Below are 18,836 nucleotides of genomic sequence, written 5' to 3'. Positions count from 1 at the left end.
AAATTAAGAGATAATTTTACGATAAGATTACACCAGCCAAAACGCAGGAATTGACTACACACCAGTAAAGTTGTGTAACTGCGATTTAACTTCTCCACAGACAGAAGGACATAAACACCTGGCAAAGTGCTCAAAACTGCCTCTGTGGTAGTTGCCGTTCTCCAGAAGCACATTCTGCCATAATAACACACACACACACACACACACACACACACACACAATGTGAAAACATTACCAGACATGCCGTCGCGGCTGCTAGCACATGGAAGTGATTGCGGTTCAATGTCTTCAGACTCACTTTCATCTTTACTCCACAGTCAAAGAGATTAGACAGATCAGTTGCAAAGCTGTGACTGATAACGTTTGTGTTATCTGCTTGCTTTTTGATGTCATCTTATCAAAATTAGGAAATTCTCTTAAGACATTATTTGCTTTAAAAAGAAAGAAAGCTGCATAACCTCTAACATGATAGGTTGAAAGCTAATGTGTTATACTGGATAGGGATGTCACCATTACCAGAAACTTCAATAGTCAATGTAAAAATTCTGAAACGGTGATGATACTCATTTTCCATCATGGATGTTCTCAATTATATTGTCATTGGAGTAGCTCAAAAAAATGGTTTTCTGCTGTAGTGCTTCTTTTTGACATAAGCAAGATATGTTCATGAATAGTAACTCTGGAGAATACAGGTCTAAGGAAAAGCATGTATACTTCCTTTTAACTGAATAAGGTTCCCTTTTCACAGACTGTTTACAGGCAAGAGTAATGTGTTACGGAGCCTTCTCTTCAATATTGTTTCCACATAACGAGCATTTTGCACTGCTCTTTTCCAATGTGGAAGCAGAATGTGTGAAAGCATACAGCACGATGTGGGGTGTGTCTCTAGACATCTCTAGACTGGAATAGAGGGGCCCAGTCCGTGAACTCGCCTCACAGGTGCACATGCCAGGATAGAGGACATCAGACTCCAGAGAAAACTTGCTCGAGTCCGAGTCCAAGTCAGAGCGTCAATGTACAAGTTGAGTCCAAGTCATAGTGGGGGGAAAAATTCACGAGTCCGAGTCCAAGTCAGAGCGTCAATGTACAAGTCGAGTCTGAGTCATCGTGGGGGGGGGGGGGGGGAATTCACGAGTCCGAGTCCAAGTCAGCGTACCCGAGAATTCATGAGTCCAAGTCCGAGTCGCATCAATCAGTGTGCGAGTCCGAGTCGAGTCACGAGTCCCGAAAATCGGCGCTCGAGTCCGACTCGAGTCCGAGTCCTGGACTCGAGTACTCCATCTCTGCCAGATACAATGTTGGCAGTCAATAGACGTTTTTCACAGCAGACATTTTTGACAAACACAGGTGCATTTAAAGGTGGGGTAGGTAAGTTTCAGAAACCGGCTCGATTGCACTAAAATTTGAAAGTACACAGCCGAAAAGAATCCGCCCCTTCCTTCAGACTTCCTTCACACATGAACGCGCACATGACATCAGCAGACTGGTGAAAGTGGCCGCCTGTTGCTGGCGAGTCATTGAAGTACTATTGCAATGCACGCCCAATGACGGCACGCCCAATGAGGGCACGAGATACATTTGTGCGTGCACGAGATGGAAGGCTGACAGACAGGGCGGCAATCCAATCTGTTTAGCCAGTATTACAGCTTCCACAGATGACATTTTTTTATGGATTTTTTGTCAAAGCACTTAAGATATTCATTGCTATCGGGATGTTAAGAGCATTCCATGGAATATAACAAAAAGTGTATCTCGAGCCGGTTTCTGAAACGTACCTACCCCACCTTTAATAACAATAATTAAAGTTGCTTTCCACTAAGGGTAGATAGTTATTGTGCTTTTTGGTTCCTGAAATAGTGTTGTAACTAATGTATCTTGAGGCAACGTTAATGTTTTCATTTTGTTTTTTGTTTCAAATTAACAAAGAACTAGAGATGTCCCGATCACGTGATTGAATTGAATCGCGATTACGACTATGCCTTGCGACGATTATGAAAACAGCATAATTGACAAAATACGATTATTTTGCTGGGTGCGCTTTCGCCCCTCCCTAAAAGCCCACTCGGCCACGTGGGAGTGACATGTGTTGTGAGTGCTCAGCGCGAGCGAAGATGTCAGAACAAGAGCAGCAACTCGTTAAAAGAAGGGTAAAACTATTTCCACTATTTGCAAGTACTTTGTCATTACATTTCACATCGCTAAAGATATGTGCCCAGTTAGCACTGTTAGCAACCAGGGCTTCAAGCAACTTGTCAACACGTTGGACAAGCATTACGCGATACCGTCTCGGTATTATTTCAGCAGGTCTGCGCTGCCTGCACTATATGACAAATGCCGTGGGGAAGTTGAGAGAGATGTGGCTTCAGCTGACTACTTTGCTACCACAACGGACCTATGGTCTAGCCCAGGGGTGCCCAACCAGTCGATCGCGAGATGTGTCTAAAAATAGAACAACAATATTCTGTTTTATCGTTAATGTCCTGTAACATAATCTTCCTGTGCCAGAATAATGCACTTTAACGCATCAAAGCTTTGTGATTGGCCGGCGTCACCCCATGTGTCGGAGCGTGGCTGAGGGTCTTCAGTACAGGTGGCAATATTGTCACCTGCCTGCGCTCATCTCTGAAACCAGACCATGTAAACAGGCTGGTGTTTCTTGCAAAAAATCTTTAAGAGATGACATGAGCAGCCCTACCAGCATTTGCCATGGTGGCCTAAACATTTTTATTTGGTCTTAATTGGTAGTTCAACATTTATTTCTGCCTGAAAGCGAAGGCAGTGTAACAGCCAGATGCAATGTTTGCAAGAAGGAGGTTCCGCGTGGTGGAAAGAACAGAGCTACGTTCAACACAACCAATCTAATACGATTGTTTGTTTTTTCATTTTTTTCAAATTGAATTTATTGAAATCTCCAATATCAACGTAAGAGCTTGTGCCTCTTCGGGGGGTGCTAACACTTAACCATAAACGTTATCCTTTACTTTCTCCGTCTTTTTATGTAGATATGACTTTTCTCCGTTAATCTCTGTCATGTTGTTTCCAAAGCAACAACAACTTCCTGTCAACAGCGCTACCTCTCCTTCAAAATAAATGCATGTCCACAAATAGGAAGCCAAGCCAAATTACACTTAAGACATATACAACTGCAATGAAAGTAGCAAACACAATGCGATATCCTTTTCAATTTCAAAGAACAGAAATTGGGTTACATTAACAAATAACTATAAAACAACAATACTGTAGAATAACAAAATTAATGCCGTGAATACACCGAAACACATGTGTTGAAGTGGTTCGCTGCTGATTACTATTGAATTGTGTTACTCCAGTAAGATGGAAATATAATACTTTGTTTATTCATGTTATGTTAAGCTGCTGTTGTTCATTTCATTATTACTAGACTAGGCTCTTAAGGCTAGAATTCTGCACTAAGCCACATTTTTATTTTATTATTTGTGACTGAATGTGAACTTGTGAATCTACCTCTTTCCAGTATAGTTATTTTTGTTTTGTTACTGCACTATCTGCACTCAATTTGTTTGCATAAGCTTTATTTTGTTTTGATCCAATTCTGCACAACTGAACTGATCCAATGCTGCTGTGAAAAAAAGAAGCTATATCCATGTTGGATATAATGGGTAGTTGGGTACCGTCATTTAAATAAAAAAAATAACCTTAAGGGACAACTTGAATGCTTTTTTCCTTTTTTTTCTCTTAATGTATTGCATAAAGATCGGATCGGGAAAAATCGGTATCGGCAGATTGTCAAAATCAAATGATCGGAATCGGATAGGGAGCAAAAAAAGGTGATCGGGACATCCCTACAAAGAACTGTTTAAATTGAAACTGACATATATTCGCAGTGCAGGGTGAGAAACAAGAATATAGAGTTCCAACATTAGCCTCCATTGTCGGCTACAAGCATAAAGATGTAGCCTACTGACCCGTTTTCCCCCTTCCTAACCAATAAGTGTAAAAGCTGCAAAGCAGGCAAGACTTTTTTAAATTATTGAAAACATCTTGTAAATACATTAAGGTTTAATGTATGGCCACCAACTGAGCCTTGCCACTATTTGCATAGCTAAAACGCTGATATAACCTCAGTGTACAGAAACACGTGTGAGGGACGTGCTAGCTGATAAGCGTACCACCTTGTGTATAACGTGCTATTATGCTAGTTTAGAAATTTAGCAAAGGCATATTTGTTCAAGACACAAACGGCATGTGATGTAATGCATAAACGGGAAAAAGTCATATAACTTTAGAGACTGTTGTGACAGCATGCCTCTTAGTCAAAAGCATGGAGCTAATATTGAACTCTACTGTTGAACAAAGCTAACGATTAAGCATGCTATTTAACATGCTAGCGCAGCAGTTCAAATCACACACAAAAACCCATGGAGCATTTTACCCTCACAGTTACAGACCGCAGACCATCCTACCCACCAAGTGAATTTGTTTAGGGGAAAATATAAAATGTCCTGAAAGGAAAAAATCCGTATAGTCCGTTTACCTGTCGACTCTTATGGTGCGCTTCCTGCTGCCTCCATGGCACCTGTGCTGCACCTGATAGCTCACTACCAGCCGTGTGTTTGCGATTACAGTATGTTATGTGACTTCTAGACACTCGTTTAACAACACTTACCGCAGTTTTGAAGATGTTTCGAGAATCCTATTAGGGTAAAATATTCCGTCCGCCGCTGCAATTACATCGTTTGGTTTGTCTTGTTTGGTGTTGTCTCCTAAACTAAACAAAGGTGGTTACCGCCACCGGAAGTGACCTGTCATCGTGCTGATTTGCAAGATCTGAAGTTTAAATATTATCAGAGATTTCTTGTATTTTATGTTATTTTAAAACAACATTACACAATACGTTATGGATTTTTATATTTATTCTTGCATGGTGTGATCTTACAGAAACATTGGTCCTACTAGTAGTTTTGAGATACTTGTACTTTCCTTGAGTATTTCCATGTTATGCTACTTTGTACTTCTACTCCTCTACAATTCAGAGGTAAATCGTGTACTTTAACTGCACTCTATTCATGTTGTACCTTTAGTTACTTTGCAGATTTGGATTAATGATGTGAAATACAGTATAGTCAACACTTAGATAAGATTTAATTAAATAACATTCACAAACTAACCTGCAGTATACAAAGTAATTAAAACTATCTGCACCTTTACCAGCTTTGACAACACTTTAATGCATCAATAATTATACTCAAAACATATGATATTTCTTATTCTGTAATTCACCCATTTGCATAATGAGTACTTTTACTTTTGGGTACTTCAAGTATATTTTGATGCTATTACTTTTGTACTTTTACTTGAGTAACATTTTGAATGCAGGACTTTTACTTGTAGCAGAGTATTCCTGTGGTACTTCTACCTTAACTAAAGTACACGATCTGAGTACTTCTCCCACCTCTGGTCCTACTGCAGCCTCTGGTCAACTCATTCAGCAAGGGGCAAGGCCGAATAGAGAGCACTTTTAATAATGTCACCATTTAATATCCTCATTTTAAATACAAAAACAAGCGCCGAAGCCTTGATGATTAATCTTGACCTTAACAACAATTGTTGGACTTAACAATTCCAATTCAAGGTCCACTTACGGCCTTTTCTTCAGTTTCAACCTCTTAGCCTCTTAGACTATATTCAGAACATTTAACATTTTCCGTGAACCTTGAGTCAGGATTTTGTTTTGTTTTTAATTATAACAAAAATTAATTTCGCCAAATAAAAAAATTTAAATGAGAAAAACGCTTCTGCAATAAACATTTTTTAAAGTTGTCCATTACCATAACAATTCTGCATTAGCAATCAGGCCATATACATTTATTAATTCTTCCAAATATTAACATTTATTCTATTGCTTTTGGAAGGTGCCTTTTGTCATTGTAATTAAGTACACAATGGCATGATGCTTTAATAAGTTGCATACAACTGCTAAAACAGTCAAATAGAAAAATATGTTCAGGTTTATAACTTGTAAAGTACATATGTAATTGGAACACAACCTTAAGGTTACAGGTTTTACTTTTGTTTTAATAGAACTAGAATCATTACAAATTAATAATATAATTGTGTATTAATATCATGGACAATGTGTAAAGGAGCTTTGGACAATGGAAGCACTTAGTGTGACAATACATTGAGAGAAATGTTGTTATGATCATTAATGCATTTTATGAAGGAATCTGTTTCCTACAATTTGCAGTGGTTTGCCGCAAAAGCTTGTCTTATCAATGTGGTCTCTTTCAGGTTCCACCCTGACTTTAAAAGCCTTAAAGATCAAGTGTTAGTCTGACTGAAGCCAGAAAAGAGGATCTTGTATTTGAGCCCATGTGGAGTTAAACCACTCTCTTGTTTGAGTTTCACAATGGTAACCCCTGTGACTTGGCTGCATTGTTTAAACAGGGCAGGTCATCAGGAAAACCAGATAAACTATAGCCTGTCTAAAGTAGGGGCTAAAAGAAAACTAGAGCCAGATAAATAAGAGACTCACAGGCAGTGAGTGCAGAAGTTTTATAGCTAAGACAATGAAAAACAAAAGTGCTAGTATATCTGCCAATAAAATGCAATAGAATGAATTTGACTGAATGGTACTCCTAAATATCCCCTGTGAGGATGCATAATGTAGGGCTGTAGTTTACATGTTACTAAATCTGCTTAACAAATGGGGAAATTAAGTGCACAAAACATCAAGCATTCATATCTCTCATTGTCACACTTTATAAGAAGACACTTGTTTCTAAGACATCAGGGGAAGGATTTTTTTCATTGTAGGTGCATAAATGTATTGACTAGGCCTGGAGGGGTTTATATATTCATCCAAAGTAATGTTGCTGATTAGTGCTCCCAAGGCACGTTAATCAGTAAAAGCAAGAGCCAAAAACATCCAAAAATTATTTCTCTCTTCCTCCGTGCAATAAAAAACAATACTGGCATCACTTATTAGCTCAGTAAAAGGCTTAAGGGGAGAAGTTGCTGCACAGGTGTTTTCTCTGCAGGGCATCTTAATGAACAAAAACACTATAAGTTGATGGGTCTCCTTGTTTTTGCAATAGTTGTTTGATTCCTGTATTAAATCTGAATTCATGTTATGCTCTTTGGCAGCAGAGGAACAGGCGGAAACAAATGACATGTTCTCAACTTATAAAGTTGTTATTTGGAATGCAATAATTTGCCTATTTACATATCCAAGAGGTGCAGACCTACATTTACATGTTTTTGGAGTCATGTCACTGCCCACACACAAGCTAAGTACAATTATTTTCTTTCATGGTCTTTTTTTATCTCTACGAAGCCTCAAGGAAAATATCTGGCCCCTCATCTAGTTTGTTAACTTTGTCTCCCTGCTAATTGGTGGTGGGCGTACAGAATAAACTAAGCCTTACGTTCAAAGCTATTTTGCCAAAAACATCTCCTTGTTGCTGATGAAATCAAGGTTGATTAGTTGATGACTGTGAGCCAGAAAACCATAACACGTTAACAGAAGCTAAACAGGCAGACAATCCTTAAAAAGTGTTGAGTACATCTCCCTAATTAATCTTTCGTGTTAATCATCAAGTAAATATATCAAGTCCGACATTTTGAATGAACATGACATTCATGCTTTGTACTGGATGTGTTACGATTATTGTGTTATGTCACGTTTTCTATGTCTTGTTTTGGGTGTTTTGCTGTTCTCCCTGTCATGTTTTCCTCTTGGTATATTGTCTGGTCCTTTCCCCTGTGTTTTTCCTCCTGTCGTTAGTTTCCCTGTGTGTCTAGTATCTGATTGTGTTCACCTGGTGCCCCTGTGTTTTCTCCTCCCTCCTCACCTGTCTCTTGTTTGTTTAGTCCTGGGTGTATTTAGGTTCTGTCTTTTCTATTAGTCTTTGTGAGTTCCTTGTCGTATTTGGACGTTGTTCACAGGGTGAGAGTACTGGTTTGTCGAAGTTTGTTCCAGTAGCCTTGAAATTAGTGATGGCGAGATGAAGCCTTATGAAGCCTTGAAGCTTTCCAGCCAATTGGTTCGCAAAAGGGTTCATCTCATGAGGCTTCATCATGGGCTTCATTTGAACACAAACCCCCCTGTTGGTGAAAGTGTGTAAAACAGGCAGATTGGACATCTCAACAGTGTGCTCTCTCTCATACCGAGTTCCCAATGAGTAAAGCCTTAGAATAACTCTAAACAAAGAACATAAAATCATATTTTCATGTTAACAATATTGTATTTATTCCAGTTTAATGATTGTGATTGAAAAGCCTAAGGAGGCTGGTAAACATTGCAAAGAGGGATTTGAATTCCTTAATAATATTCATAAACTTAACCATGTTGTAGCCTGAGAAAGACTAAACCATATCAAAGAATACATTTATTAACTACATTATCTCATTTAGCTGTAGCTTTTATAAACAACAAAAAAGACGTATTGTTCAGTCGTTGAACCAGGGACCCTGCGGTCATGAGTCAACTGCTTTCCAGCTGAGCCACAGCACACACACTAAAGCTCCCTGAAAACACTGCAACATATTTATTCCTGTATTTATTCATGTTTTTATTCCTACATTTATTTATGCTTGTATCTATTTATACTTATGACATGTTCCGACCTCTATATGAGTGAGGGTCTGAGCTCTCTTGATTCCATCGTGTCACCGGGCCCGGGTACAGGAGGGGTAATATGGTTCTTATTATACATCCATGGGTATTATGAGCGTTGTGGTTCAACGGTTCAACCGATCTGAATCGCTTCGTGAAGCAGTCACGTGGTATCGACAGGCAGCGAGGCTTCGTTTGTCATCGGTGACGTCACTGGCCCAAAACGATACAAGCCTCGGTACATGCTTCACAAAAAGCTTCGGGGATTACTCGACACACGCTCCGAAGCCTCGGCGCAATACGTAACATCACTACTTGAAATAAAGGTATTTTTTCTTTTCATCTGCATTTGGGTCCTGCTTGCCTCACTCGACTCTGACAGAAGGAACTCACCAAATATGGGCCCAGCAGATCCTTTTGAGCAGGAATTGTTGGATTTTACTTTTTCTTTGGCTACCTGCTCTGATCAATGGATGGGAGCGTCCGGGGTTCAGCAGCGAGAGGCTGCTCTGGCAGCGGCACGCCAGATAACTATGAAGAAACCAGGCTTGGTGAGATTCTTGCCGGGCGGGATTTTGGATTTCCTCATGGTGTGTTATCCCCTGCCTGACAGCCCCAGGCCTCCCAACTCCCGTTATGACACCACACGCATCGGTGTGGTCCGTTTGGAGTCAACCCTGGCTTCTGCCCCAGTGTTTGCTACAGTCCAGGAGCCATTTGCTGGTACTCGTCTGGCTTTTGGAGGTCCACTCCACGGAGCCTCCAAACGGCTCCTAAAGGAAGGAGTCGCAAGGCCAGATTAGCCGCACGAGCCCAAAGGGCCATGGTTCCAGAACCAGTTCAGCCCCCAGCAGCCATGGTTACAGACCCAGTTCTGGCCCCAGCAGCCATGGTCCTTGCTCCAGAACCGGTCCCGGCAGCCATGGATTTGGCTCCAGAGCCGGCCCATTCATCCATGTTTCCGGCTCCAGAACTGGACCTTACAGCCATGTTTCTGGCTTCAGAACCGGACCTTACAGCCATGATTCTGGCTTCAATTCCGGCCCCCGCAGCCATGGTTCCAGACCCAGCTCTTGCCCCAGCTGCCATAGTCCCATCTCTTGTCCCTTCTCTAGTCTCTTCTCGAGTTCCCCCTCTAGTCCCTTCTCGAGTTCCCCCTCTAGTCCCTTCCCAAGTCCCTTCCCTAGTCCCTCCTCAGGTCACTTCTCTAGTCCCTTCTCCAGTCACACCTCTAGTCACTTCTGTAGTCACTGCTCAGGTACCAACTCTAGTCCCTCCTCTAGTCCCTCCTCTAATCCCATCTTTAGTCCCATCTCAAGTTTCCTCTCAAGTCCCCTCTCGAGTCCCCTCTCGAGTCCCCTGTCGAGTTCCCTCTCCAGTCCCAACTCAAGTTCCTACTCAAGTCCCAATTTAAGTTCCTACTGAAGTGCCGTTGGAGGTTCCGCTGGGGGTCCTGCCAACTCCATGTCTTGTCCCGTTGGGGGTCCCGCCGACTACTCTCCTACTGGGGGTCCTGCCAACCCTATGCCCTGTCCCGTTGGGGGCCCCGTCGACTACTCTCCTGCCGGGGGCCCTGCCAACCCGGTGTCCTGTCCCGTTGGAGGACGCGCGGACTACTCTCCTGCCGGGGGTCCTGCCAACCCGGTGTCCTGTCCCGTTGGAGGACGCGCGGACTACTCTCCTGCCGGGGGTCCTGCCAACCCTTTGTCCTGTCTCGTTGGAGGTTCCGCCGTCTACTCTCCTGCCGGGGGTCCTGCCAATCCTATGTCCTGTGCCGTTGGAGGCCCCGCCGACTCCTCTTCCGTGGGGGATCCTGCCGAAGCCTGTCCCACCGGCGCCGGTTCCTGTCCGGCCGACACCGGGTTCTGCCCGGCCTCCGGCGTTGTCCCGTCGGCGCCTTCCTGCCCGGCCCCCTGAGAGCCGCTGTCTTCGCCCTCGAGCCCGGCCCCCTGAGAGCCGCGGTCTTCGCCCTCGAGCCCGGCCCCCGGAGGGCCACGGCCTTGGCCCTCGAGCCTTGCCACCTGACTTTTCCGGCCGCGGTCCTCGCCCTCATGCTCGGCCCCCTGAGTTCGCCCGCGGTAGCCTTCGCCCCTCCATAACCCCCACCTCGGACTCTGTCTTGCCCCCGGGCCGTCCGCCCGAGTCCCTCTTCTCGGCTTCTGCCTTGCCCCCGGGCCGTCCGCCCGAGATCCCTTCCGGGTCCTCTGCGGTGCTCCTGGGTTGTCAGCCCAAACCCGTCCTCCTGACCCCTCCACCCACCCTGGTGGCCCTAGTTTTGTTTTTGACTCTGCCTTTGTCTACTCACGCTCTGTTCAGAAGTAATGTACCAATATATCTGTGTACAATGTTTGATTGTCTGGGAAAGAATAGAGTTTGTGTAAAATATTCCTTGGGAAAGTAAAGGCGTGAACTCAGGTGCAAGATAAGAAGTGACTCTCCGCCCCAAATATGTCTATATACTGTTGTTTATTCATGAAAAATGCCCCCTGTTTCTGACTGGCTGGTCCCGATATCTGTATCGCACGGCAGTAGAGCGGGGAGCCCGGAGTGCTCTGTTACAGGGCACTCTGTATTTCGTATTGTGTTTTTTTTTACCATTAAAATCAGATTATTGTTATAACTTTTATGCCGGTGTTTTGAACTTCTTTTATTAAATCTGACCAGGCTCATCTAACGGATTGCGTGGAGCGGAGGTGGGCTTTAAGCCACCACTATTGTGTTTGCTCCTACAGCATGCCTTCAGCTTTAAGAGGTGACAATGTTAGTTTGGGCTACATCACTTATGACAGGGCCACTCAATTAACAGCAGAATTACTTTTTTGGTTATGGTGTAGCTAACCTTCATATCTATATGGCCTCTGTTTTGACTTTTCCTCATTAACACTTTATTCCTCTTCTTTTCTGTAACGTGGGAAGAGAGGAGTAGCGGTGAAAATCTGCAGCATACTCTCAGCCCTTCATCGCATGACAGCCCAATCCTATGGGAATTGATGATTGTAAATCAAGTCCTATACACTTATCGGTTATTATGAATTAAATAACACTTATTATAAATGCAAACATGTCATACGTTTTTAGTGTTGTCTCTAAAGAGGCCGGAACTGTCAACCAACAGATTAATGGAGGAGTATGCCGCCCGTGACTGTATCTGCATTCATCCAAAAGTGCATGGAAGACGTCTCTGTCCTCAAGAACATCACCACACGTGCCAATGAGAAACCCTGGATGAATATGGAGGTTCGTGCTCTGCTGAAAGCACGAAACTTGGCTTACAGATCTTTTGACGTGGCAGCTCTTAGAACAGCAAGAGCCAACCTGGACCATGCCATCAGAGATGCAAAGCTCGCCCATAGCCAACAAATCCAGAGTTTCTTCCATGACCCCATGGATAGCAAACACATGTGGCAGGGCAATCAGTCTATCACTGGATACAAGGCTGCTCCACCACCCTGTGACAATGATACTATATTTCTCAACAACCTCAATAATCACTTTGGTCGCTTTGAGGCACTTAATAACACCACTGCAATGAAAGCTGTCCCCAAGCAGGGGGAACAATCAATCAATCAATCAATCAATCAATCAATGTTTATTTATATAGCCCAATATCACAAATGTTACATTTGTCTCAGTGGTCTTCACAGTGTGTACAGAATATCAGTATGACAATACGACACCCTCTGTCCTTAGACCCTCACATCGTACAAGGAAAAACTTCCAAAGAAAACCCAGTTTAAAGGGAAAAATGGGAGAAACCTCAGGGAGAGCAACAGAGGAGGGATCCCTCTCCCAGGACGGACAGACGTGCAATAGATGCCGTGTGTAAATTGAAAAGATAATACATTTGCAACATAGGTAGTCCAAATGTTTGGAAATGCATGTGTGTATAATAGGAAGATGAATCCACGAGGATATCCATCCAGGACCTATGATCCAGGACCACAGCCACGACTCAAGATCCAGCGCTCGCGATCCAGGACACAGGACCGCAGGATCATCCATGACTCCGGATCCCAGCGTATATAGACACCAAAAAGAAAGACATTTGGGGAAGCTGGGTTAATCGGAACATGAGTGTACACGGGTATAGACAGAGAGAAGGAAGAAGTAAGATGTCCCCCGACAAACTAAGCCTATATCAGCAAAACTAGGGGCTGAATCTAATCAGCCCTAACTATAAGCTTTATCAAAAAGGAAGGTCTTAAGCGCATTCTTAAAAACGGATAGGGTGTCTGCCGCCCGAACACAAACTGGAAGCTGATTCCACAAATGTGGAGCTTGATAAGAAAAGGCTCTGGCTCCCATTGTACTTTTAAAGATTCTAGGAACAACCAACAACCCTGCATTCTTGGAACGCAATGCCCTAGTAGGACAGTAGGGTATAATGAGTTCTTTAAGGTAAGATGGCGCCTGCCCATTAAGGGCTTTGTAGGCGAGAAGAAGAATTTTAAATTCTATCCTGTGTTCTATAGGGAGCCAGTGTAAGGCAGCCAGAACAGGAGTAATGTGGTCCCTTTTCCTAACTCTGGTTAGTACACGAGCCGCAGCATTTTGAATCAGCTGAAGCGACTTGATTGACTTCTTGGTACTCCCTGATAATAAAGAGTTACAATAATCCAGCCTAGAAGTAACAAATGCATGGACTAGTTTCTCTGCATCGTTTTGAGGCAAGATATGCCTGATTTTTGCAATGTTACGTAGATGGAAGTAGGCGGTCCTTGAAATTGATTTTATGTGGGCGATAAAGGATAAATCCTGATCAAATATAACACCAAGATTCCTTACAGTCTCACTGGAGGCCAAATTAATGCCATCCATAGTTAGTATGTCTTCAGATAATTTGTTTCGTAGATTCTTCGGGCCAAGTACAATAACTTCAGTTTTGGTCGTGTTTAACATCAAAAAGTTTAAGGTCATCCACGTTTTTAAGTCCTTAAGGCAGTCTTGAATTTTATTTAGATGATTAATTTCATCAGGCTTGATTGATAAATATAGTTGAGTATCATCCGCATAACAATGAAAGTTTACAGAATGATTCCTTATAATATTGCCTAACGGAAGCATATATAATGTGAACAAAATAGGTCCGAGCACTGAGCCCTGTGGCACTCCATGGCTAACTTTGGTTTGCGTGGAAGATTCATCGTTAACACGTACAAACTGAGAGCGTTCAGATAGATAGGACCTAAACCAGCCTAAAGCAGTTCCCTGTATGGCAACTAAGTGCTCTAGTCTTTGCAATAGGATATCATGGTCGATAGTATCAAATGCAGCACTAAGATCGAGCAAAACAAGAATAGAGACAAGTCCCTTGTCTGAGGCTATTAGAATATCATTTGTGACTTTAACCAGAGCTGTCTCTGTGCTATGATGTGTTCTAAAGCCAGACTGAAAATCTTCAAATAAATCATTGTTTTTTAAGTAATCACACAACTGTTTTGCGACCGCTTTCTCAAGAATTTTTGAGAGGAACGGAAGATTAGAAATAGGTCTATAGTTGGCTAAAACCTCTGGATCGAGGTTGTGCTTTTTAAGAAGCGGTTTTATCACTGCTACTTTGAATGATTGTGGAACATAGCCTGATAATAAAGACATATTCATAATATTTAATAAAGAAGTGCTAATTAATGGAAAAACTTCCTTCAACAGCTTAGTTGGAATTGGGTCTAACATGCACGTTGATGGTTTAGAAGAGAGAATCATTGAATGTAATTGTTCAAGGTTAATGGCTGAAAAGCATTGTAGTTTACTATCTAGTGTAATATTAGAACTTACGATTCCGGGAGCTGTTGATAACACTATACTGGTCGCAGGCAAGAGGTCATTAATTTTGTTTCTAAGAGTAACAATTTTATCGTTAAAAAAGCACATAAAATCATTACTACTGAGTGCTAAGGGAATAGAAGGCTCAATGGAGCTGTGGCTCTCTGTCAGCCTGGCTACAGTGCTGAAAAGAAATCTTGCATTATTCTTATTCTCATCTATTAATGAAGAGTAGTAGGCTGCTCTCGCTTTACGCAGTGCTTTCTTATATTCATTGAGAGTAATATTTCAAATTAAACGAGATTCTTCAAGTTTAGTGGAACGCCATATCCTTTCAAGTTGTCTAGACTTTTGCTTTATTTTGCGGGTTTCGGCATTATGCCATGGAGCTAATCTATGTTGTTTTATTTTCTTCTTTTTCAAAGGAGCAACAGAGTCTAATTTTATTCGCAGCGCATCTATAGCACTATCAACAACATGATCAATTTGGGGTGGTGTACATTTTGTATAAGTTTCCTCCCCTACATGCAGACATGCTATCGAGTTAAGTATTGGTTGAATCTCTTCCTTAAATGTGGCTATAGCACTAACAGATAGGTTTCTGCTGCAAGAGCTTTTGACTAATGCTTTGTAGTCTAGTAACAGTACTTCAAAAGTTACTAAGAAATGGTCGGATAAAGCAGGATTATGCGGTTCGACTAATAGTTGCTCAATTTCAATACCATAAGTCAGAACAAGGTCGAGAGTGTGATTATAACAGTGGGTTGGTTTATTTACACTCTGACAGAAACCAACAGAATCTAATATAGAGTTAAATGCAACAGTAAGGCTATTTTTTATCATCGTCAACATGAATATTAAAGTCACCTACGATAATTACTTTGTCTGTTTTAAGAACCAAAGTTGATAAAAACTCAGAGAATTCTGATAAGAATTCTGAATAAGGACCTGGTGCACAATACACTGTAACAAATAAGATTGGCTGCAAAGTTTTCCAGGTCGGATGCGTAAGACTAAAAACGAGGCTTTCAAAAGAGGTATAATTACATTTTGGTTTAGTATTGATAAGTAAACTTGAGTCAAAGATTGCTGCAACTCCACCTCCTCGGCCCGTGCCTCGAGCAATATGAGTGTTGACATGGCTGGGTGGAGTGGCCTCATTTATGCTGACATATTCTTCATGTCTCAACCAAGTTTCAGTGAGACAGCATATATCAATATTATAATCTGATATTAAATCATTTACCAATATTGCTTTAGATGCTAGAGATCTTATGTTTAAGAGACCACATTTAATCTTCCTGTTTTGTTGCACTGTAGTAGTTGTTACATTTACTTTTATTAGGTTATTATGTATGACACCTCTATTAGGTTTTACCTTAAATTGTCCTTGGGCAGACACACACACCGCTAATATTGGGTATTTTATTGGGTTCGGGATTCCTATGGGTGACTGCCTAGGAGAGAGCGCAGAGAAGCGTGTAAGACTGCGACTCTGCCTCCTGGTCTCAACTCCAGTTTGTCATGGATTACGTCCACAAAGCCCTGAAATGTTTGCCGAAATGAGATCTGCACCTTTCAAAGTAGGGTGAATGCCGTCTCTCTTAATCAGACCAGGTTTTCCCCAGAAGGCTGTCCAATTATTTACGAAGCCCACATTGTTTGCTGGGCACCACCAAGACAACCAGCGCTGAAATGATGACATGCGGCTATACATGTCATCATTGATCAGATTGGGGAGGGGACCAGAGAAGATTACGGTGTCCGATATTGTTTTAGCATAACTACACACCGACTCCACATTAAGTTTGGTGCATTCTGATTGGCGTAAACGAACATCATTACCACCGACGTGAATAACAATCCTACTGTATTTACGTTTATCTTTAGCCAGCAGTTTAAGATGCGCCTCAACGTCGCCCGCTCTGGCCCCCGGAATGCATGAACAAAGACTTCGCCTTGACACATCTGAAGTTCGGAGGGCCCTGAGGAAAGTCAACCCCCGGAAGGCAGCAGGTCCCGACAGTATACCAGGACGGTTGCTCAGGGACTGTGCGGACCAGCTGGCCCATGTTCTCACAGACATCTTCAACACCTCGCTGGACAAGGCCATTGTTCCATCATGTTTTAAGACAGCAGCCATTGTACCTGTGCCAAAGAAATCCTCAGTGACCTGCCTGAATGATTAGCGGCCTGTGGCACTCATGATGAAGTGTTTTGAGAGACTGGTAAAGAACCATATAATCTCCATACTTCCCCCCACACTTGACCCGTTCCAGTTTGCTTACCGCCCTAACCTCTCTACAGAGGACGCTATCTCCTCTGCGCTCCATGTGAGCCTGGCCCACCTGGAGGAGAAGAACACCCATGTGCGAATGCTGTTCCTGGATTTCAGCTCAGCGTTCAACACAATCATCCCCCAGCATCTGGTAAACAAACTGGGACTCCTGGGACTCAACAGACCCCTGTGTAACTGGCTGCTGGATTTCCAAATAGAGAGACCCCAGTATGTTCGGGTCGGTAACAACACCTCCAGCACCATCCCCTTAAACACCGGCTCCCCGCAGGGCTGCGTTCTGAGTCCACTGCTTTTCACCCTGATGACCCACGACTGCTGCTCCAGGTTCAGTACCAACCACATCATAAATTACGTGGACGATACGACAGTGGTGGGACTCATCAGGGACAACAACAAACAGGCCTACAGGGAGGAGGTGAAACATCTGACAGACTGGTGTAACACCAACAACTTGATCCTGAATGTAGATAAAACAAAAGAGATCATTGTCGACTTCAGGAAAGAAAAAAAAAGCACTGTCACCCACCACTCCACATCAACAGCACAGCAGTGAAGACTATAGACAGCACCAAGTTCCTGGGGGTGCATATCACAAGCAGTCTGACCTGGTCCACTCACACTACATCACTATTTAAGAAGGCACAGCAGCGCCTACACTTCCGGCACAGCTCCCCCCTCCCATCCTCACCACGTTCTACAGACGAACCATAGAGAGCGTGCTGACCAGCGGCATCTCCATCTGGTCGGGAGACTGCAACGCCAAAGACTGGAAGTATCTGCAGAGAGTGGTCAGGACAGCAGAGATGATCATCGGAGTTTCTCTCCCTCCCATCAGAGACACCGCTCAGAAACGCTCCCTGACAAAAGCCCAGAAGATTTGTAAAGACCCCACTCATCCTAACCATGCTCTGTTCTCCCTGCTGCCCTCCGGCAAGAGGTTCCACAGCATTAAGAGCAAAACAGTCAGATTCTGTAATAGCTTTTTCCCCCATGCCATCAGACTGCTGAAGATTAAGGAGAACAGTAACATAGAGATTACATTACGCTGTGTAAAGCGCACATATTTTCTATATAGTATGTCTATTTTATGTATATGTATAGTAAGTCTTTATATTTTAAATGCACACTTTATCTTTAATTTTATCAGCACCACGTCACTATTATTTATTTATATGTACAATTTTAGCAAGTTTTGATATTGTCCTGTTCCTGTAAGCCAGAACAACGAAATTTAGTTTTAATAGTACACTCTGTCTTGTTGAAATGACAATAAAGTATGTCTAAGTCTAAACAATCTCTGTATTTCAGACACATCAACAACTGACTCTGAATCACCATGTATGGTTTGAACATCTTTAATTAGTATCCTTCCCATGTTGGTTTTTATCTGCATGCGATAGACAATGTCAATTTGGTATTTAGTGTACAGGAGGAATATTGAGATAATAAGGCATCTGCACACATTGAACGCAGGGCAGACATGCAATCACTCACTAAAGACAGACTGGTGCATGATGAGCATTTCAAAGAGGTTTCAGGATATGAGATCATTTGTTTAGACAAAATACACTTTGGAACCAACATGCCACAGTTGTCACTGGAAGACTCACACATGTGCACACATTACCTTGATAGCTAGTCACCGGTCTCAGGGGGTCCTTTGAATGGCGCAACAGTGTGTACGTCAGGATGACTCTTCATTTATAAGAACATGAACAGTTTTTTTAGCAGCTTAAAAAGTATCCTTATTAATATGACTGCCTTGTGTGTGTCCACGAATGTGAGAGAAGTACACTCACAGTCATTTCCATATTCACCCAGCCATAACCACCAATATGTGCCAATGTATGTGTTAGCCCCGTGTCATGTTTCATCATTGTTCATTCCATCACTCAGTGCCCTGATGCTTGATAAGCAATTTAGAGAATGTATCAGCTGTCAATCACTAACACCCGTCTCTATCAAATTACCCTCTGCTCTCCTGGCTCCCTTTATGATCACACATGTAGCTGCTTTTGTCATCTGGCAACGCAATGACACCCACAGAAGGAGATCTGCCTTCAACAATCATAGACTGCAAGGATCATACATTAAAACATGAGCATACACACACGCACACACCCACCCACACACACACAAACACTTTTGGCTCTCGGAGACAGGAGGATATACTGTAAG

General features: G+C 42.7%; 1 protein-coding gene across 1 annotated transcript in view; it reads right to left on the bottom strand.

Moving 5' to 3' along the window:
* The window catches only part of gpat2 (glycerol-3-phosphate acyltransferase 2, mitochondrial), a 253,027-nt gene extending 248,272 nt beyond the window's left edge, over positions 1-4,755 (bottom strand). Inside the window, exon 1 of the mRNA XM_034092093.2 lies at positions 4,646-4,755. The gene's annotated coding sequence lies outside the window, so the exon portion shown is untranslated. The remainder of the gene's footprint in view (positions 1-4,645) is intronic.
* Positions 4,756-18,836: the final 14,081 nt, after the last annotated feature.

Source organism: Pseudochaenichthys georgianus, chromosome 9 (genome assembly GCF_902827115.2).
Source record: "Pseudochaenichthys georgianus chromosome 9, fPseGeo1.2, whole genome shotgun sequence".
Lineage (NCBI taxonomy): Eukaryota > Metazoa > Chordata > Actinopteri > Perciformes > Channichthyidae > Pseudochaenichthys > Pseudochaenichthys georgianus.
Note: the sequence above shows the minus strand (reverse complement) of the source record. Positions and strands in the feature narration are given on the sequence as shown.